This window comes from Phascolarctos cinereus, unplaced genomic scaffold (genome assembly GCF_003287225.1).
Source record: "Phascolarctos cinereus isolate Bilbo 61053 unplaced genomic scaffold, phaCin_HiC Scaffold_4;HRSCAF=312, whole genome shotgun sequence".
NCBI classification, from domain to species: Eukaryota; Metazoa; Chordata; class Mammalia; order Diprotodontia; family Phascolarctidae; genus Phascolarctos; species Phascolarctos cinereus.
The window spans coordinates 199,253,867-199,276,203 of record NW_027555847.1 but is presented as its reverse complement, the minus strand read 5'-3'; positions in this window follow the sequence as shown (position 1 = coordinate 199,276,203).

The following is a 22,337-nucleotide window of genomic DNA, read 5'->3' as shown; positions in this document are numbered from 1 at the left end:
GAAGAGAAAAAAAAGTAGCAATTCAACTTTCATAGTTCTTCCTTTGGATGTGGATAGCATTTTCCATCATGAGGCCTCTGGACATGTCTTAGATCCTTGTATTGCTGGGAAGGATTAAGTTATCAATATTAGTAATCACCCAACATATCTGTTATTGTGTACAATGTTCTCTTGGCTCTGCTCATTTCACTCAGCATCAGACCATACAACTCTTTCCAGGTTTTTCTGAAGTCAGCCTATCCATTTCTTATAGCACAACAGTATTCCATTACATTCATATACCACAATTTGCTCAGCCATTCCCCAAATGATGGGCATCTTCTCAATTTCCAGTTCTTTGCCACCTCAAAAAGAGCTGCTATAAATATTTTTGTACATGTGGGTCCTTTTCCCATTTGTATGATATCTTTGTGATATAGCCTTGGAAGTGCTTTTGCTGGATCAAAGGGTATGCACATTTTTATAGCCCTTTGGACATAGTTCCAAACTGCTCTCCAAATGGTTGAATCATTTCACAACTCCACCAACAACTGTGCAGCTGTTTTCAGAGATACTTCTAGGCACCTGTAAATTTTCAGTTCTTTCAAGGTGGTATGATCAAGGGCTAAGTGTTCACTCCTTTCCTGCCCTGTACTCAGGTCTATGAGTGACCACAAGTGCTCCTTTCTGCCTTGGAACTATGAGGAGGACTGTCTCTGTAATGCCACTACAAGCTCCACCACATAAGTGCTCTTCCTGTCCCCAGGATCACCACTCAGAACTGTAACCCAGATCGAAGCATGAGCAAAGCAAGAGAATCCTGCCTGAGCATAAGCAAAGAGATCCTTGCAATCCCCTCTTATCAGACACTCAATTCCCCCTCAGTCTATGGGCCAACAGCTGGGGAAGAAGCCCCAGCCCCAGGGCTGTACTGGGACTGGGGCTGGGACTGAGCTTCTCTCTCATCATGACCTTCTAAGGTGTCTTTGGTGTTTGTAGGTTGGGAATGTTGGAAACCACCACAGCTACCTGTGATTCACTCCCCTGAGGCCTGCTTCAGCTTCACTGATACCTGGTCTTTGACTGCCTGCCCAAGCTGAACTGTGTTCTTCTCCCTGCCTGGTACAATAGACCTTTCCAATCAGCTATCCAGGTTGTCTTGGGCTGGAAATTTATTTCATTCTGTCTTTTTATGGGTTCTAGAATTTGTTTAGAGCCATTTTTAAGATATTTGGAGGGATTTGGGGTGAACTCAACAAAGTCACTGCATTTACTCTCATCTTGGCTCTGCCCTTTGGTTTTTTCATCAGGAAGTTTTGAAAGTCTCCTATTTCATTAAATGTCCATCTGATCCCCTGAAAGATAATGCTCAGGAGTAAAAGCAATGACTTGCTTGAGCCCTCCCCCAGACCCCTCTAAATACCTGTAAAAATGACTCTAAACAATTTCTAGAGCATTAGAACACACAAAAAGTCAGAGTGAATGAAATTCCCAGCCCATGACAACTTGGATGGTTGATAGGAAAGATCTATTGTACTGACCTCTGAGAGGAGCATGGTTCGGAATGGGCCACATAGACAAATATGGGGCCAGAAGTAACCCAGAGCAGGCCTCAGGAGACTGTGTGAAGGCAGCTGTGCAGGTTTCCAGACCCACAAATGCCAAAGACAACTTAGAAGGTCAGTGGGAAAGGCTTCTCAGAACTGAGTGAGAGAGGACCATGTTCCAGCCCTGCTCTAGCACAACACTGTGGTGGTGACCATAGCAGCAGTGATTGCTTCTACAGCTCTTGGTTCTGGTGAAGGGATCAAGGGCTTAACCAGAGATAGTTTGCAGGTATCTCTTTTCTGGCACTGAGGAAGGATTCTCTTCCTTTGCATGTGCTTGGATTTGTTTGACTTCTTAATGAGGGTGTCACTCAAAGTTTTAAAAATGATTTTTAAAAATTGTTTTTACATACAATTGGGAAATAAGATATACAATCAAAGTGGTATAGAAATCTATCCTGCCTTACAGGAACATAGAAGAGGAGGGTCATAAGATAAGGGGTGATAGAAAAGAGGCAGATCAATGGAAGGGGTATTCAGAATGCAAGACATCTTGGGTCATGGGGAAAGGAGAGATGAGGAGAAAATTTTGAGCTGAAAACATTCTGGAAGTGAATGCTGAAAACTAAAAATTAGATTACTTTTGTGGTGGAGCCAAGATGGTGTAGTGAAAGCAATGACTTGCTTGACCTCTGCCCCAAACCCCTCCAAATACACATAAAAAATTACTCTAAAAAATTCTAAATCAGCAGAATGCACAAAAAGACAGAGTGAAACAAATTTTCACCCCAAGATATCCTAGATGGTTAATCTGAAAGTTGTATCACACTGGGCTAGAGGAGAACACAGTTTGGCATGGGCACACAGGCCACAGTGAACCTGAAGCAGGCCTCAGAGGACTGAATCACAAGCAGCTGTGGTGAATTCCAGACCTCTCAACCCACGAAATGCCAAAGACAACTTAGAAGATCAGTGGGAAAAGTCTGTTTTTGTGGTGAGAGAGAAGCTAGGTCTCAGACTCAGTTCCTGAACGTGTCCCCAGAGCAGCAGCTGCCTCCTGAGCTTCCTGCCCACAGACTTAAGGGGAATCAGGTGGCAGATCAGAGGGGGATTGCAGGGATCTCTTTTCCAGTGCTGAGGCAGGAATCGTTGCTTTGCCCATGTTTGGATCTGGGTAACAGTTCTGTGGGGATGTCCTCAGACAAGGAGGAATGCTGGCATGGTAGAGGTTGTAGTGGCTGTGGAAAGAAACTCCTCTTCACAGTCCCAAGACAAAAAAAGAGTGCTTGTGGTCACTCAAAAACCAGAGTACAGGCCAAGAAAGGAGTAAACACCTCGCCCCTATGATCACACCATCTTGGAAGAACTGAAAATTTACAGGTCATTACAAGTATCTCTGAAAACAGCTGTACAAACCCCTGAAGCTTGGGACAGTACATTCTCCACATTGGAAGCAGACTTCTACCTTAATAAAGAGTTTATAACTCAAGTAATTGGTTGGGATCATGAGCAAACCTCACAAGAAGTATCAGACCGCAGAATCCTGTTTTTTTTTTTTTGGTAACAAAGAAGATCAAAACATACAACCAGAAGAAGAGAACAAAGTCAAAGCTCCACCATCCAAAGCTTCCAAGAAAAAATATGAATGAGTCCCAGGTCTTGGAAGAGCAAAAAAAGGATTTTGAGAAGCAAGAGAAGTAGAGGAAAAATTGGGAAGAGAAATGAGAGTGATGCAAGAAAATCACGAAAAACAAGTCAACAGCTTGCTAAAGGAGACCCAAAAAATACTGAAGAAAATGACACTTTACAAATAGCCTAACCCAAATGGCAAAAGAGGTCCAAAAAGCCAATGGGGGGAAGAATGCCCTAAAAAGCAAAATTGGCCAAATGGAAAAGGAAGTCCAAAAGCTTACTGAAGAAAGTACTTCCTTAAAAATTAGAACAGAGCAATTGGAAGCTAGTGACTGTATGAGAAATCAAAACCATATAAAACAAATCCAAAAGACTGAAAAATTAGAAAATAATGTGTAATATCTCATTGGAAAAACAACTGACCTGAAAAAATAGATCCAGGAGAGAGAATTTAAAAATTATTGGACTATCTGAAAGCCATTATCAAAAACAGAGCCTAGACATCATCTTTCAAGAAATTATCAGGGAAAACTGCTGTGACATTTTAGAACCAGAGGGCAAAATAGAAATTGAAAGAACCCACTGATCTCCCCCTGAAAGAGATCTTCAAAGGAAAACTTCTAGGAATATTGCAGCCAAATTCCAGAGTTTCCAGGTCAAGGAGAAAATATTACAAGCTGCCAGAAAGAAACAACTCAAGTATTGTGGAAACACAACCAGGATAACACAAGATTTAGGACCTTCTACATTAAGGGACTGCAGGGAATGGAAAATAATATTCCAGAGGGCAAAGAGATAGGATTACAATCACCTGCGCAGCAAAACTGAGCATAATCCTTCAGGGGAAAAAATGGTAATTCCGTGAAATAGAGGACTTTCAAGCATTCTTGATGAAAAGACCAGAGCTGAATAGAAAATTTGACTTTCAAATACAATACTCAAGTGGAACATGAAGAGGTAAACAGGAAAGAGAAATCATAAGGGATTTATTAAGGTTGAACTGTATACATGCTACATGGAAAGATGATATTTGTAACTCATGAGACCTTTGTCAGTATTAGAGTAGTTGGAGGGGAAAAAAATATGGATATAGACATAGATATAGATATAGATATAGATATAGATATAGATATAGATATAGATAAGATGTAGATTTGATATAGATTAGATATAGATGTAGATGGATAGAGGGCTCAGGGTGAGTTGAAGATGAAGGGGTCATATCTGAGAATAAAATTAAATGGTGAGAGAGGATTATACTGGGAGAAGAAGAAAAGGAGAGGTAGAATGGAGTAAATTATCTCACAAAAAAACAGAAAAGTAAAGGCTCTTACACTGAATCTCATTCTCATAGGATTTGGCCTAAGAAGGGAATAATATACACAATCAATTCAGTATGGAAATCTGTCCTATCCTACAGGAAAATAGGGGGAGAAGGGGACAAGGGAGCAGGGGAATGATAGAGAGGAGGGCAGATTGGGGAAGGGGGTATTCAGATGCTAACACTTCTGAGGAGGGATAGGGTCAAAAGAAAGAACAGAATAAATGGGGGTTATAAGGGAAATAGAGTTAGTTTTTCACAATATGACTACTATGGAAGTATTTTTTTATAACTGCACAAGAATAACCTATATTGAGTTGCTTGCCTTTTTCAGTGAAGATGGGTAGGGAGGGAGGAAGGTAGAAAATTTGGAAGCCAAAGTTTTAAAAACACATGTTTAAAAAAATGTTTTCACCTGCAACTAGGAAATAAGAAATACAGGAAATGGGGTGCAGAAATCTATCATGCCCTACAGAAAAACTGGAAGGGGGAGGGGATAATAGAAGGGGGGGAGAGATAGAAGGGAAGGCAGACTAGAGGAAATGATATTCAGAAAGCATGACATCTTGGGGTGGGGGAGGGGCGAGATGGGGTGAAAATTTGGAAGTCAAAATCTTGTGAAACAAAATGTTGAAAACTAAAATGAATTTTTTTTAAAAGAACACTAAAAATTAATTAATAATTAAAAATGCAATGAAATAAAGATTATGCTCAATTTCACTATGTGGTTGATCCTTGGTTGTAATTCAATCTGCTTGCCTTATGGAATATGGTGTTCCACACCCTCCAGTTTTTAAATGTAGAAGCTACAAGGACCTCCCTAATCCTGACTGTGGTTCCACAACATTTAATTGTTTCTTTCTGACTGCTTGCACTATTTTCTCTTTCACCCGGCAATTTTGGAATTTGGCTACAATATTTCTTGCCTTTTTAAATTTGAGATCTCTTTCAGAGGGTGTCTGGTGGATTCTTTCGATGACTATTTTGCCTTCTGGTTCAAGGACCTCAGGGTAGTTTTCCTTGACGATTTCCTGAAAAATGCCATCTAGGCTTTTTTTTTTTTCCTATGATTTTCAGGTAAACCAATAGTTTTTAAATTGTCTTCCTGGATCTTTTTTCCTGCTCCTTTTTTTTTTTAAACAAATGATGAATTTTACATTTTCTTCTGTTTTTTCATGCTTTTGCTACTTTTTGAACAATTCTTGATGTCTCTTAGAGTTATTAGCTTCCACTACTCAATTCTAATTTTTAACAAATCATTTGCTCCTATTAGATTTTGTACCTCCTTTTTCATTAGGCCAATTCTACTTTTTAAGAAATTGTTTTCTTCAGTGTATTTTTTTCATTTGGCCACTTTTATTTTTTAAGGACGTGTTTTCAGTGTACTTCCCCCCCCCCCCATTTGTCCAATGGTATTTTTCTAGGACTTGTTTTCTATGCTCAATTTTTGTCCTTTTTTTTCCAAGGTATTGATTCTCTCTTACATACCTGTTATGTGCTTTCCAATTTTTCTTCTCTCTCTCTTATTTGACTTTTTTTTAATCTCTGTATAAGAATTTATTGAGTTCTTGCCATGCAAAACATGAGGGATACAAAGGAAAAACATTATTATGATTTCAAGGAGTTCACATACTAGTAGGGAAGAAGACATTCAAACAGCTATGTATGTACCAAACACACAGGACAGGTGGGAGGGAATCTCAGAAGGGAAGACCAGGAAAGGCATTCTGAAGAAGGTGTGGTTTGAGGTGAGGCTTGGAGAAAGCCAGAGAAGCTTAATCCTTTTCCCAAAGTCAATGGGATAATTAATGACTACTGGATGTGCTCAGTCAATAAGAGGTTTTGATCAGAGTGAAGAATGTTTTCTAGAAAAGTCATTTTTGTTGTTGACATCCCATGATAGTACTCAAATGCTCAAAGGAATCTCATTGACATGGATATCATTTTAGCCAAGCAGTCACATCCCATCTATCCCTGCCTTGAGTCTCTTTATCCAGTCTTGCCATGAATTTGCCACAAGGGGGACACTCAATAAGATGGTGTTTCTCCTCATTTGCTCTTAATATTAATAACAGTAGAAGCAAAAGCAGCTAAAACTTTGGAAATGGGAAAAAAAGCAAGGATGTAGAGGGATGGTCCATAGTCAGAAGGCCTTGCCACATTCACTGATTGTGTGTTCTTTTTAAAATTTTATGCATAGATAAATGTGCATATAGTTACATTTGCATATACATATATAAATACACATCCATTTTAGGGGAGAGGATGTGGATAGGAGCTGGATTCAGAGTCAGGAAGACCTAGGTATAACTTCTGTTTCAGATACATATTACCTGGACAGACCTAAGCAAGTCACTTAATGTCCTAGTGCTCTTATTTCACTTTTAAAATCCTTCTTGAACTTTTCCAAGAAGCTTTTTGAGTTTAAGATCAGTTCATATTCCTCTTCGAGGTTTCTGATGTGAGTATATTGACAATGTTCTCCTGTTATGAATTTGTGCCTTGATTTCCCCTGTTCCCATAATAAGAGCCTATGGTTATAGTCCATTTTTGCTTTCTGCTCATGGGATGCAGAGTGCACTGACTGAAGATTCTTGTGTTGTAAGGATGGGTCAGTGACTGTATGCTGGGGCCTCAGATGCTGGCAGCTGGAGGCTGTAGGGCTCTGGCAGCTTACCTGGTGCTGATCTGAGTTTAGCAGCACTGGAGCTCTTGGGCTGGAGGTGGGGAGTTTTGCTGCTGGGGGATGCCTGCTCACCTAAGCTTCTTTAAAGCTCTACAATGTTTGACTTGTGGAGAATATCTGCAAGCCTGGCACTGTTGTCAAGCACCAGGAGATGTGGCTGCTGGAGAACACTGGTGCACGTGTACTTTTTTGAGCTGGTGTTTACTAGTTACCCTGCCTGTGTTGAGACACTTGGCCGGAGAAGGATTCCTGGTGTTGGCACTTGCCTGCTCAAGATCTCTTTTTGCTTTGCTGAGGTGGGGCTTGCTACTGGCTTGCTGGAACATTTCCTTTCTGTACTACTCCCCTTCTCCCAGAGCAAGAGAGGCCTGTCCCCAAAATCCTCCAACCTTTCTGGGCAGCAAGACTGTTGTACCTCATCTTTCTGCTGGCACAGTTGGTCCAAGGTTTTCCCTGGGGTGATTATTTTCTGAGCTTTCAACAATCAATACATTAGGGGGAAAGTGAGTTACTTCTTAATCCACCATCTTGGCTCCCAGAAAACAACCCATTCATTCTTTAGGATTAGATTATTTACTTTCCTATTAATTTCAGTTAATTTTTTCATGGCTTTTTATTACATGTAACTTTTATTGCATCATGACCTAAAAAGAATACATTTAATATTTCTGCCCTGCAGCATTGGATTGTTGAGTAGGTGCCATGCACCACTGAGAAAAAGGTTTCTATCCCCATTTCTATCCCCATTCAGTTTTCTCCAGAGGTCTACCATTTCTAACTTTCCTAATATTCTATTTGCCTCCTTAACTACTTTCTTTTTTATTTTGTGGTTAGATTTATCTAATTCTGAGGTGGAGTGGTTGAGGTCCCCCACTAATATAGTTTTGATGTCTATTTCTTTATATCTCTCCCTTAACAATTGGATGCTATATCACTTGGTGCATATATGTTTACTAATGATAACACTTCATTGTCTATGGTACTTTTTAGAACGATGTAGTTTCCTTCCTTGTCTCTCTTAATTAGATCTGTTTTTTGCTTTTGCTTTGTCTGAGATCAGGATTGCTTACCTGTTTTTTTTTTTTTTACTTCAGCTGAAGTATAACATATTCTACTCCAGCCTTTTTTCCTTACTCTCTGTGTATCTCTCTGCTTCAAATGTGTCAACTTTTGCCAACTGCTTCAAAATTGACTTATACCCATGCCCTCTGTCTGTGTATACTCCTTTTAAATGTCATAATGACAATACTGTTCTAAAGAGCTGCAAGTGTCATTTTCCCTTGTAGTGATATAAACCATTTGACCTTACTAATAACATGTTGTTGTTTTTGTTTTTGTTCTCCTGTTTACATTTTTATGCCTCTCTTGAGTCATGTACTTGAAGATCAAATTTTCTGTTGAGCTCTCATCTTTTCATCGTGGAGGTTTGGAAGTCCCCTATTTTGTTGAATGTCCATCCTTTCCCCTGGAACATTATGCTCCATTTTGCTGAATAGTTGATCCTTGGTTGTAATCCATGCTCCTTTGCCTTATGGAATATCATATTCCAAGCTCTCTGATCTTTTGATGTAGGGTCTCCAAGATCCTGTGCAATCCTCACTGCGGTTCCATGATATTCAATTTGTTTCTTTCTGGCTACTTGCAGTATCTTCTCCTTGACCTGATAATTCTGGATTTTTGGCTACCAAATTCCTTGGCATTTTCATGTAGTGATCTTTTTTTTTTTTCAAGAGGTGATTGGTGGATTCTTTTAATCACTATTTCACTCTCTGGTAAGAATAAGGATGTGATAGTCAGTGCTCTACTTGTGTATTGGACTCCAGTTTGTTTTCTTCAAAGTTAGGATTAACCACAACAATAAGAATTTATATAGGGCAACCAAGTTTTAAGAGAAATCATTTGTTGCTAAGCCATAGTTGAGGGAAGTAATTCCATTTTTGATCACTGATTAAATAGCCTGTTACAGGATGTTCTTATGTATGCATATTTAATTCAGTTAGCTTCATTTAGGCAAAGAACTTAATGCTATTCTGATCATAATTAGTATAGAAAAACTCATTTAACCCAGCACAAAAGGTTAGCAAATTTTATTAATCACAATGTCCTTGTGATGGTTAAGGACACAGGATATAACAGGGCTCACAGTTGAGGCTACTCCTAAGTTGATGGACTGCCTTTAAGTTCCCCTTTCAATTTGGTGACTCTTCCCATCAATAAAAATAAGATATAAAAGCAGAGACTTAGAGCTCAGGACTGTCAATGGCATATGCATTCTACCACAAGTCCATTTAGTCACATATGCTTATCCATAGCATTGAAGGGCTGGTTAAATTTTTTGTGTGTAACAACCTACTTGACTTGATCCTCTGAATGTTGTATTCTTTCTTGTACCTCATCCAAGATCTCACAGGTTTGCAAGGTTATTATGAATGTCTTATTTTATTCTTACTCCAATCTTGAATTGCTATTTTTACTTGTATTTTACAGATGAGGAAACAAAGATCTAGAAAGGTTAATTGACTTTTCGAGGATCATAGCTAGTAAAGATATGAGGCAAGATTTGAAATTTGCACTTTTAGACTACGTGTCCAACATTCTATTAACCATACCACTTCCAATATTTTTAAAAAATATTTCTGGAGAGTAATCAAAGGACAGCAAATAGATTTGTGAGTCCATGTCATGGGAAGTGGTTTCTCTGCCTTGTTTTTTATTCCTTTAGGTGAGGCAATCAAGGTTAAATGACTTTCCCAGAGTCACACAGCTAGTAAGTGTCAAGTGTTTGAGGCTCAATTTGAAATCAGGTCCTCTTGACTCCAAGAGTGGAGCTCTATCCACTGTGCCACCTAGCTGCTCCAGGTCCTCTGTTTTTGATTCATGTAACTGGCAACTACTGCTACCACTTCAAGTGAGTTTGCTACTATCTTAGGGACATGTTGTAATGAATCTGATGGATCTAATAAGCTCAGACACTTGCCTGTGGTCAAAACAACAAAGCAATGTACAAAAACTTCAGTGAAAATGATTCAACTCACTATCAGTACATAGAATGTGTGCACATTTATAGGCAGTGCAAATTCCAGTACACTTTAAAGATAAATAGCTCTTCTATGCCTACCAGGAGAACTCATGACAATGTGGTTGCTACTTGCAGGGAAATGCCAGTCCATCATCATTAGTGTCTATGCTCCCACCATGACAAACCTTGATGAGGTGAAATAAAAATTTTATAAAGACCTGTAAACCTTTATCATCAATGTGGCAAAGGGGGACAAACTTATAATTATGGGTGACTTATGATTATATATATATATATATATATATATATATATATACACACATACATATATATATAAATATATATATGTATGTGTGTATATATATATATATATATATATATATATATATATATATATATATAATATTGTATAATATAATTATGCTACAATAGGTTCAGAGTACTAGACATTCCAGGGAGTCCCAAGGACAAATGAGTTTGAAACAGTAACAGTCACTTACTACTGAAGAATACTGCATCTCATGACTGCCTCATCACCAACACTGTCTTCCATTTACTGTAGCGTGAAAAAATTTCATGGTTGCACCCTCACAGAAAACATTGGCATTTAACTTACTATATAATCATAAGGAAAAGAGATAGGCAGGATAAGAGAATGATGAAGGCTATGTGCAGTGCGGAGGTCTGGACTAATCATAGGCTTATCCTCTCAAACTAAATATTCACATTCAACAAAAGCAGTAGCCCCAAGGCAAAATGAACACCAGAACACTTCATGTCAACAGATTAGAGTGCTTCTCTGAGCAGGAACAGTTTGTTGCTAACTTGAAGAGAATGTTGAGCCAATACACACTTATCAACAGTGGAGCAGAAAAATAATGGACAGCATTCAGAGATTTGGTGTACAGCACTACATATGCTCATCTAGGTCAAAACATGTACAAAAATCAAGAATGATTTCATGAAAATGATGGGAAATTCAGAATCTGCTAAATGAAAAATGAGAACTCCATAGTTTTCCAGTATGATAGCCTATCCATCTCAAAGAAGGCAGCATTTAATTCTATCAAAAGTAAAGTACAAATAAAGCTTAGAGAGATGCAAGGTTCTTGGCTCTGTAGCAGGTAGAAAAAAAATCAGTTTTATGTGGAAAGTCACAATACAGAATGATGCCCTGATGGCTATTTATGGGTCAAAGACCAATCTCAACTATTCAGTGCTGATGGGACCACATTCATTAATGATAAAGACATGATTCTAGAAACAAGGGCTGAACGCTTTCATAATGTTCCTAGAAAATCGTCATCAGTCAATACTGAAGCCATTGACCATTTACCTCAAGTTGAAATCAATCTCTCCCAAGTTGAAGTTTCAACTGAAGAGGTTTTGAATATCATTTGGCTCCTTTTGTGCGGCAAAGCACCTGGTGCTGATTCCATTCCAGCTGAGACTTAAAAGGTGTGTGTGCTCCTACAAAAGCTGCCTAAAATTTTCCAGATAATATAACAAGAGGAGGTTATTACTCCAAGAGTTTGATGATTATCCATTTCTATGATGGTAAAGGAAATGGTGTGACAGATACTCTGGCAATCGTGGTGTGTGTGTGTTTCTGTGGTGTGTCTCTCTTAGTCTTTGCTGGGAACATTCTCAGCAGAGTCCTTCTTAATAGCCTGATCCTTCACCTGGAAGATGATCTTCTACTTGAGAGACAATGTGGCTTCAAAAAGGGCCAAAGAATGGTCCATATGGTGTTTTATGCCTGAAAACTCTAGGAGAAATGCCAGGAGCAGAACAGAAGTCTGCACACATTTGTAGATCTGAACAAGCACTTCAATTCTGCCAGTGATGAGGGCTTATGGAAAATTATGTCAGGAGTTCCACTTCCAGGAGCCAAGATGGTGGAGTGAGAAGTAAGTTGCTCCCATCTTGCCTTATCAACCTCTGAAAATCCAGAAAACATCACCCCAGGAAAAACCCTGGAAGAGCTGAGACAGCAGAAAGATGGGGTACTACAGTCTTGTTGCCCAGGAAGCTTGAGGGATTTAGGGAAAGGACCCTCTTGCTCTGGGACAGAAGAGCAGTACAAGATGGGAGGCATCACAGCAAGCCACTACCAACTCCTACCTCAGCAAAACACTGAGAGATCCTGAATCCCAGGGAGGTGGAGCAGGAATGTGCCAACACCAGGACCTGCCCCCCCCCAATGCCTCAGCACCAGCAAGGGAATCTGTAGATACCAGCTGAGGAAAACAACTACCTGCAACAGCATTCTCCAGAAGCTAAATCTCCTAGTGTTTCAGTACAGCTCCAGGAAGCAGAACTCCAGGAGGCACAGCTCCAGGCTAGCAGACATCCTCCAGCAGGCAAACATTTCACTGCAAGGCCTGGGTGAGTAGGCATCACCAGAAAGCCGCACTCCTCACTCCCACTCTGAAAGCACCTGTGTTGACCACAGCTCAGCACCAGGTAAGCTGCCAGACCCCTACAGGTTCCAGCTGCCAGCACCTGAAGTCCCAGTGCACAAAATCAGTGATCAGGTATCAGGTTCACAGCAAGAAGAAAAAAAAAAAGCTTGAGTAAGTGTTCCCTGTGTACCAGCAGAAGAGCTCAACTCTAAAAGCTAGGAATTAGGCAAATATCATGAGGAAAATGCAGAAATGGACAATGACTAAAAATTCTCATTATGGGGACAGGGAAAATCAAGGCATAAATTCAGAAGAGGGCAACATTGTTAATATATACAAATCCAAAACCTCAAAGGTGAATATGAACTAGTCTCAAGCCCCAAAAGCCTTCTTGGAAGAGCTCAAGAATGATTTCAAAAGTCAATTAAGAGAGGTAGAAGAAAAATTGGGAAAAGAAATGGGAGGTATGGAAGAGAGAGCCAAGAGCTTGGAAAAGGAAGGACATACTTTGACTGTGGAAAACACATCTTTAAAAAGTAGAATTGCCCAAATAGAAAGGGAGGCACAAAAACTCACTCAAGAATAGAACTCCTTAAAAAGTAAAACGTGCCAAATGGAAAAGGAAGTACAATATCTAATAAAAGAAAACAATGTGTTAATATTAGAATTGGGCAAGTAGAATTTTTAATGACTCTATGAGAGATGAAGAAATCAGTCAACCAAAAAGTCAAACAAAAGAATGAAAATTTTTTTAAAAAAAGTAAAATAACTCATTGGTAAAGCAACTGACCTAAAAAAATATATCCAGGACAGAAAATTTTAAAAAAACTCTTGGTTTCCTGAAAACCATGATTAAAAAAAAAAAAAGCCTGGACAGCATCTTTCAGGAAAACATCAAGGAAAACTGCCTTGAGGCCCAAGAACCAGAATGTAAAATAATCATTGAAAGATTCCACCAATCACTCTCCTAAAAGAGATCTCAAATTAAAAACATCAAGGAATATTATAGACAAATTCCAAAAATCCCAGGTTGAAATGAAAATACGGAAAGGAGTGAGAAAGAAAGAATTTAAATGTCATGCAACCACAGTCAGAATTATGCAGCACCTGGCTGCTTCAACATTAAAAAATCAAAGGGTATGGAACGCAATATTCTGTATGGCAAAAGAGCTTGGATTACAAAATAGGATCAACTACATAGTGAAACTGAGCATAATCTTTGAGAGAAGGAGATTGACATTCAATGAAATAGGGGACTTCCAAACCTTCCTGGTGAAAAGACCAGAGCTCAACAATAAATATGATCTTCAAAAACAGGACTCACTAGAGGCATAAAAAGGTAAATATGAAAGAAAGCAACAACAGCAACATGGTATTAATAGGCTCAAACTGTTCACATCCCTACAAGGGAAGATGATACTTGTAACTCTTGAGTACTGTATTGTTATTATGCTGTCTAAAAAGGGTATACATAGACAGAATGTATGGGTATAAATTGAGTTAATGTGATAATAAAAAATCCAATAAAAGGTGAAAAGGGATTGTACTGGGAGAAGAGACGAAGAGGTCAACCAGGGAAAATTAAAACACATGAAAAGACACAAAACTTATTACTGCAGGGGGAAAGAAAGGAGGGGGATGAGCACTGTTTACTTTAAGCAATCTTACTCTCATCAGATTTGACTTAAAGAGGAAATAACATAATCGGTTAGGTATAGAAATCTAATTTATCTTATAGGAAGCAAGAAGAAAAAGGAGAAAGAAGAGGGAGTGGGTGGATAGAAGGTTCAGAAGAGATAGTAAAGATAAAGGGGAAGAACAGGGAGGCAGACGATAGAAAGAAGGGCAGATTGAGGGAGGTGGTAGGTTAAAAGTAAAACTCTAGTGAGGAGGGAAAGGGAGAAAGGGGAGAGAAAAATATAAACAGAGGGGAAAAAGGATAGAGAGAAAGTCACAGATAGTAATCATAACTGTGAATGTGAATGGGATGAACTGTCCCATAAAATGGATGGGGACAGCAGAATGGATTAAGAACCATAATCCTACAATATGCTGTTTACAAGAAAGACATTTGAAGCAGAGGGATACATTATGTTTCAACTGAAGTAAAAAACAAAACAAAAACAAAACAAAACAAACAAAAAAATAATAGGGATAGCAAACCTGATCTCCAGTAAAGTAAAAGCAGAATATAGATCTAATTAAAAGGGATAAGGAAGGAAACTACATCTTGCTAAAAGGCACCATAAACAATGAAGAAATGTCATTAGTAAACATATATGCACCAAGTCGTATGGCATCCAGATTCTTGAAGGAAAAGTTAAGGGAGTATTGGGAAGAAATAGATAGCAAACCTAGTGAGCGATCTAAAAATCTCCCTCTCAGAAGCAGGTAAAGTTAATCACAAAATGTACAAGAAAGGAGTTAAAGAGAAGTAAAATTTTTGAAAAGTTAGATATTGTTGACCTCTGGAAAAAATTGAATGGGGATAGAAAGTAATATACCTTTTCCTCTGCAGTGTGTGTGGCACCTGCAAAAAAGTTGACAATGTGTTAGGCCATAAAAATCTCACAATCCAATGCAGAAAGGCAAAAATATTAAATTTTTCCTTTTCAGATTATGATGAAATAAAATAGCATGTAATAAAGGGCCCTGGAAAGATAGACAAAAAATTAATTTGAAACTAAACAGTCTAATCATAAGGAATTAATGGGTCAAACAACAGATCATATAAACAATCAAAACCTCATTCCAGAGAATGACAATAATGGGACAACATAACAAAATTTTGAGATGCAGTGAACATGATTCTTAAGGGAAATTTTTTTTTTGTTTGTTTTTATCTCTAGATGCTTACATAAATAGAGAAAGAAGAGATCAATAAATTCAGTATGAAACTAAAAAGAGCTAGATAAACAGCAAATTAGTGATCACTAAATAAATAACTAGTTAGAAATTTGGAAAACCAAAGGAGAGATTAATGAAATGGAAATTAAGAAAGCTAATAAACTAATAAATAAAATTATGAGCCAGTTTTATGAAAAAACAATAAAATTGATAAGCCTTTTGGCTAATTTCATTTTAAAAAAGAAGAAAATAAAATTACTAGCATCCAAAAAGAAAATGGTGAATTCACCATCAATGAAGAGGAAATCAAAACAATAATTAGGAGCCATTTTGCCCCAGTGTATGCCAATACATTTGACAATCATAGGGAAATGGATGAATATTTACTAAAATATAAATTGCCTTTATTAACAGAAATGGAAATGAAATACTTAAATGACCCAACTTGAGAAAAAAAAAAAAGAAACTGAACAAGTCATTAAATGAACTCCCTAAGAAAAAAAATCTCCAGGACTGGATGGAATTGGAAGTGAATTCTATCAAACTTTTAAGAAGAACAAATTACAACACTATTCAAACTATTTGGGAAAATAGGTGAAGGAGTCTTACCAAGTTGTTTTTATGATACAAATATGGTGCTGATATCCAAACTGGGAAGGGCCAAAACAGAGAAAGAAAAGTATAGACCAGTTTCCCTGATGAATAGAGAGGCAAAAAAATGTAATGTAAATGTAAGCAAAGAGATTACAGCAACTTATCTTGAGGATAATGCACTATGGTCAGGTAGTATTTATACCAGGAATGTAAAGCTGGTTAAATATTAGGAAAACTAACTGCATAAGTGACTACATCAAGAGCAAACCTAACAAAAATCTTATGATTATCTTAATAGATGTAGAAAAAGCTTTTGAAAAAATGCAGCACCAAAAATAAATAATATGACAAAAACTAAGCATAGATCAAAATTATGCAACATATAGCAAAATAAAGCCAAAATGGGTTCATGATCTAGATATAAAGGCTGATACTATAAGCAAACTGGGAGAGCAAGGAACATTTCACCTATCAGATTTTTGGAGAACAGAAGAATTCATGACCAAACAGGAGATAGAGAACATTATGAAATACAAAATGGATAATTTTGATTACATTAAATTGAAAAGTTTTTGCTCAAAGCCAATGGAACCAAGATTAGTAGGAAAGTAAAAAATTGGGAAAGAATTTTTACAACATATCTGTGATAAGGGCCTCATTTCTAAAATACATAGAGAACTGAGTCAAATATATAAGAATACAAGTCATTCGCCAATTGGTAAATGGTCAAAAGATGTCAACAAGCAGTTCTCAGATGAAGAAATTAAAACCATCTATAGTGATATGAAAAAATGCTCTAAATCACTATCGATTAGAGAAATGCAAATCAAAATGACTCTGAGGTACCACATCACACCTATCAGATTGGCCAACATGACAAAACAGAAAAATGATAAATGTTGGAGAAGATGTGGGAAAATTGGAACACTAATGCCTTGTTGGGGGAGTTGTGAAATGATCCAACCATTCTGGAGAGTAATTTGGAGCTACACCCAAAGGGCTATTTTGCATAACCTTTGACCCAGCAATACCTCTTCTAGATCTACATCCCAAAGAGATCATACAAATGGGAAAAGGACCCACATGTACAAAAATATTCATAGCAGCTCTTTTTGTGGTGGCAAAGAATTGGAAATTGAGAGGATGCCCATCAATTGGGGAATGGCTAAGCAAGTTGTGGCATGTGAATATAATGGCATACTATTGTACTATATGAAATGATGAGCAGGTGGACTTCAGAAAAGTTTGGAAAGACTGATGCTGAGTGAAATGAGCCTGACCAGGAGAACATTGTACACAGTAACAGCCACATTGTGTGGACACTTACCTTGATAATCTTATCACTCTGAAATTTCTTAGGAAGATTCTGAAGATCACCTGGCAGGATAAGATACAAGACAATGAGATCCTTCCTCAAGCTAAATTGTCAAGCATTTGAACTCTGCTGCAGAGAGTATAACTTAGGTGGGCTGACCACGTTGTGAAAATGCCAAATGTACACTTGCCTAAAAGACTATTTTATGGAGAACTCACATGGGGTAAGTACCCACATGGTGTCAGAAAATATGATACAAGGACACTCCCTCAAAAACAGGCACAAGACTGCTCATCGTGGCATGCCCTCATCAGAGAAAGTGCTGTGCTCTATGAGCAAAGTAGATTTGAAGTACCTCAAAAGAAACAATAAGATGTTCAAATTTAGAAAATCCACCCCAAATGTTCACATGGACTATTTATGCCCAATCTGTGGTAGAGCACTTTGAGCTTGTATTGGTCTTATCAACTGCAGTGAGACACACTGTACCTTGACTCTAAGATAGTAATGGCTTTTTGGCTGTCTTCCAGAACAAAGGACAACAACCGAACTTCTCTTTCAATTCCTTCTGGTGAAATTGCCTCATATACTTAAAGGTCCCAAAGGATTTATTACCTTGTTTCTTCAAACAATCAATTATTCCCTTCTTGATCTAACAGTCTTATATTTTCTCAATTATGTGCAAACCAATTCCCTTCATGGATGTAGGACAGTACCTTCTATCCAAAGAGCTCCCCTCCATATAGAGGGTATGTAGGATATTGAATACCTGAGAACTTCCCTGGAATTTTTTGATTGTCCTACTTGCAAAATTCCTATGAGATATGTCCCACTTATAATGTCCTCTATTCCTCATTGACATTTCATTCCTATTTCTCCATTCACCTAAGCCCATTCTGAAATGCAGAGTTGTACTTAAATTACACAAATCCCTAATTATCCAAATATAAGACTAAGCACTTTATTATGACTGTGTAATGGTATTATGCATACTTTTCCTTTTGGTAAATTATTTTATTATGTTGCTTTTCTCTCAACCTAGATTGTAAACTCTCTCACTTCTTGTCTGTCTGCCTGTCAGTCTTTCTCTGTGTCTATATCTCTGTCTCCCTATATAAACATAAATGTACATATATACATACCTTGACATACACAGTTAATGTGTCTTATGTATCTTTTACAGTATTTAACAAAAGTATAAGCACAAATTACTAAGAATAGTTCCTCCCTCACCCCTACCCCACCACCAAAGCAGCTTGGAGAAACAGGAAAAATTCCATGACGTGGACTTGCCCAGTTTTGTTAGGTTAAGGTGAGGTGTAGGGGTGTGGGGCTGACTGCAACTGGCTGGAGCATCACCCAGAGGAGCGAGGGAAGTCAATGCGCACCCTTTGCGACTGAGCACTATTAGAAAATTTACATACATTATTTCACCTTAAAGTACTATATAAATGCTAGCTGTTGTTCCATCTATGTCTACTGATAATACTACTACTGCTGCTGCTGCTGCTGCTACTGCTACTACTGCTACTGCTGCTGCTGCTACTGCTCTTATGAGAACAAAATTTCTTTACCTATCACTTATCTTGTTCTCTTGTTCTACTTATTCAATCAATTAATGTAAACTTAGTGTAAACTCTTCCTAGCCCCTAGTTCTCTCCCATTCTCCTTATCCATGTTACTTGCATGCAATTCCAACCCTGCCCAATCCTTCTCCTATGTCTTTTAGAAATCCCATTCCATAGTAAATAAAATACATTTCAGTATGAACCTTCCTCTCACACTCCTTCTAACTATTTAGCCCCACTGAGACCTGACTTTCCTCAGGCAATGTCAACACTACATCCCAGAACTGGTATTGTAGTGTAACTTACTAAATCCCCAAAACATAGGTCTCAAAAAAGAAGTTGGAATACAATTATTCCTCCCTTTCCAGATTCTCACTTTAAAATTCACTCATTTATAATTTTCTACCCTATGCAAGTCATGGGAACTCTTGAATGCCTGCATCAAAATCATTCTGCTTTTCTCAATGAATTTGACAGTTAGCATACTGTTTTTCTCCCTTTCCTACTCTCATACAAGACAACTTCAATATCAATATAGATGCTTCCTCAAACTTCCTAACCTGTCAATTTCTTAATCTTAAATACCGTGCTCTACTCTTTCACTCCACCTCATCCATGGTTGACTATACTTTAGATCTTACCACTATGAACAAGTATTCCAATTTTTTATTAAAGGAAAAAAAAAACTCTGACATGACAGTATATGATCTTAATTTTATAATATTTCATGTCTACTAAAGCCTGACTTATTATATTTGCTGTTTATTGCATAGTGGGTCCATGAACTCCAAAACCTCTGTTTAAGAAGTGAGATCAAGACAGATATCTCCTCAATTCCCAACTGCTTATATTACTTTGCAACTTCTCTGACTTCTCCACACTGTTTGTCTTCCTCCGTTAGACTGTAAGCTCTTTGAGGGCACAGATTTACTTTTGTATTTGTATCCTGAGGGCTTAATACAATATCAGACATATAATTTGAACTTTAAAATGCTTATAGACTATTAACTATAATCATGTTCCTTGTTCTCATGTCAATCTACTCCTTCCAACCTTCAGTAACTTCTCATGTCATTACACATACTTTGATTCCACATTTCTCTCCCTTCCCAACCTCTGTTTCATGGGTGATCAATTCAACTGTACGTTGTTAACCAATTTAACTCTATATTGTAATTTCCCAAATTCTTCACCTCCTTGTATCATTGCTACTTGTTGGTATGTTGTTGTCTTTTGTTCTAAAAGAGAGTCAAAATGATATCACTATGTTAGATTCAAGTTACAGTGTGTCCAACTGTGGCTGAGCAGACCTATATGAGCTCAGAATGCTCAATTCAGGCACAAATAGTCCATATGAACATTTGAGGTGGATTCTCTAAATTTGCACATCTCATGTTTCTTTTGAGCTAAATCTTTGTTCATTAGGGCACAGCATCTTCTTTGATGAGGGAATGTCATACTGAGAGGTCCTATACCAGCATCTCCCAAGTCACACAATCAATTCCAAAGTTCTTCAAAGAGACCTTACAAATGTACTTGTACTGCATCATCTGATCACCCTATGAATGCTTGCCTTATGTGAGTTCTCTATAAAATTGTCTTTCAGGCAAATGTAAGTTTGGCATTCAGCCAAAATCTCAACATTAGATTACTCCCACCATCTTACTCCATATTCCTCCTATCTATGTGCTATTGAAAGGAAATGAAGGAAGTGAGCCAGTAAACATTTATTAAACACCTAGTATATACCAGGCACTGTGTTAATTACTAGAGATACAAAAAAGAGGCAAAAACTGTCTCTGTTCTTAAGGAGTTCACAATCTAGTTGGAAAATTGTTCTGAAACTTCATCCATTTCATGACCTTAAGTGAGTTTTCCAAGACTTTCTCAGTGACCTCAAAAACTCGTGTAATTTTATTGTTTGCAGAAAACTCATGTCTCCATATTTATCAAGTATTTCTCTAAGTTTTAGTTTCCCATCATGAACTTCCTATTAGACATTTCAACTTTGAATTTCCAAAGACATCCCAAAAAATGACACACCTGAAAAAGAACTCATTATCTTTTCCCCCAACCTAATCTTCCATACTCCTATTTCTATTAAAGATGGTACCATTCATTTAATCTTCCTTTTTCATAATCTCAATTTTATCTTTAACTCTTCACTCTTCTTCACCCCACATATCTATTTTCTGATTTTACCTCCAAAATATCTGTCCCATTTAAACCCTATTCTTTACTTACCCATTTACCATTTTAATTTTAACTTTTTCTTCTCTTGTCTGGATTACAACAAAGGTCTTCTAGTTAGCCATGCCAAGTCTCTTACCACTTCAGTCCATCATGTACACTGCTAACAAAGTGATTTTCCTTAAGTGAAGATCTGATCATATTCTTCTACTCAACCAATTCCAGTGGCTGCTCTCTATTGTCTTTTGGATAAAATATAAGTGCATATATTTTATTTCTAAAATCTTTCACAAGTTGACCCTCATCTGTATTTCTAGTACCATCGTCCACTTCTCCCCAGATCACACTCTGCAAAAAAAAAACATGGCCTCTTTATCTTCCTCACACAAAGTACTCTATTTTCTATTTCTGTCCCCTTTATCCTTATATCCATTCCACATGCCTGCAATGCAATCCTTTCTTATCTCCAATTTATATAACCTCTTTAAAAATTAAGCTAAAATAGTATATTCCATAACAAGCCTTTCTTGATCCTTCAAACTGCTAGTGTTCTCATTTCTGAGCTATTTTAATTTCATTTGTATTTATACTCATTATATTAATTCCCTATATGTTTATAAATAATAATAACTAGCAAATATATAGCACATTAAGTTTTTCAAAGTTATTTACAAATATTAGGACATTTTATCCATGCAACAACCTTGGGAGGTAGATGGTATGGTAATACACATTTTACAGGTAAGGAAACTAAGGCAGAGAGAGGTTAAGTGATTTGTCCAGGTTAACACAACTAATAAGTGAAGATTCATTTGAATTCAGTTCCTAAACTAAGATGCAGCACTCAATCTGCAGCATCACGCAACTGTTTCATTATCTCTTTTATTAGAATGCAATCTCTTCTGGGAGCCAAGATGGCAGAGTGAAAAGGTAGTCACTCTCACTATCCCCTATCAACCTCTGAAAACCCAGAAAATATCACCCCAGAAAAAAAAAAAACCTGGAACACCTGAACTAGAAGAAAGACAAGAAGCAGCAGTAGCAGCCCAGCAAACGGGTCTCCCAGTGCCTCAGCAAAAATAAGGAGGCAAACAAGGGGCCCCAGGCAATAAGTACCCTGGCATTCATCTGAAAGGAGGTGAAGAAAACAACCTAAAGGCTTCCTAAAGCCCTCTTGCTGATTCCCAACACAGGTGAGCTGTAGGAGCCCTGAAGCCTCCAATTGTGAAGAAAT